At 42.6% G+C, this 1,283-nt stretch overlaps 1 protein-coding gene across 1 annotated transcript in view; it reads right to left on the bottom strand.

Annotated features, from left to right (window-relative positions):
- The window catches only part of usp34 (ubiquitin specific peptidase 34), a gene marked incomplete in the record, with an annotated part of 152,736 nt that overhangs the window by 81,834 nt on the left and 69,619 nt on the right, over nt 1–1,283 (bottom strand).

Here is a 1,283-nt window from a genome sequence, read left to right as displayed (position 1 = left end):
ATGATAATTATTTAAATATTCAAAATGAATCGCCAAATGAAATTGAGGCAAAAGATGTCATTGTTCACCCTGGTGTTGTCCTCCCGTCAAAATTGAAAATCATCCCTTTGGTTAATGCTTTTTTATTAGGGATGTATCCGAGTACTCGGCTGAAACGAGTATCCGGTACGGATTAAAGCACTTTAGCCGAGTACAAGTATTATCCGAGTAATACGAGTCAATATCCGTACTCGGATGAATACAACTCCTCAACTGGCCGCGCAGCGTTCTGTGATAGTCCTCTCTCTCTCTTCTCCCTCTCTCCTCTCTCTTTTCGCTCTCTCTCCTCTCGTCTCATCTCTCTCTCCGTTCCTTCCTCTCTCTCTCTCTCATCTCCTCTTCCCTCTCCATCCTCTCTCTCATTCTCTCTCACTCTCTTCTCTTCTCCTCTCCTCTCTCTCCCATCTCTCCTCTTTCTCTCTCTCTCATCCCTCCTCTCTCTCTCTCCCTCTCGTCTCTCCTTCCCTCCTCTTCTCCTCTCTCCTCCCATCCTCTCTCCTCCCTCCTCTCTCTCTCCCTCCTCCTCTCTCTCTCCCATCCTCTCTCTCCTATCCTCCTCTCTCCCTCTCCCATCCTCTCTCCTCTCTCTCTCCATCCTCTCTCTCTCCCTCTCTCTCTCTCTCTCCCTTCCCCCTATCTCTCCGCTCCTCTCATCCTCTCCCCCCCCCCCCCCCCAGAACTCCACAGAGAACTGACACTCCCAGAATGGATGTAGAACAGTTTCTTCTTCAATTTTTACAAAATTCACATTTACCATCCACAGCGGCAAATCTCGAAACAGATTTGTTAGCAGGATAAATATTATGCAGTATCTTAAATTGCAATTCTCTTAATTCACAGGGGAAAACAGTAGTAGACGCCATGTTGATGCCCAGTAAATGTTAAAATATAAAAGAGTTCAACACCACTCTTCCCCGTGGAGTGATTTTCCTTTTGCTGCAGAAGTAATTCCTTACGTGTTTATTTGTACATGTTTGACTTTTAATATGCATTCCGCTATATAAGGGCTTATTATTTAAAATGAATATGTTAAAAAGGGATACGAAAAGGACTTAAAGTGATAGTACTGTAGAAAGACCGTATGGTTTCTGGGCATTTATATGCTGGTATGTCTGTATACTAATATATTTATATACTGATATGTCCATGTACTGGTTATGTCTTATAAGAGTATATCTATATGCTAATATACCTACATACTAATATGTCTCAATACTAAGTCTAGTATGGATGTGTTATTTAAT

This window comes from Etheostoma spectabile, chromosome 5 (genome assembly GCF_008692095.1).
Source record: "Etheostoma spectabile isolate EspeVRDwgs_2016 chromosome 5, UIUC_Espe_1.0, whole genome shotgun sequence".
In the NCBI taxonomy this organism is placed as follows: Eukaryota; Metazoa; Chordata; class Actinopteri; order Perciformes; family Percidae; genus Etheostoma; species Etheostoma spectabile.
Note: the sequence above shows the minus strand (reverse complement) of the source record. Positions and strands in the feature narration are given on the sequence as shown.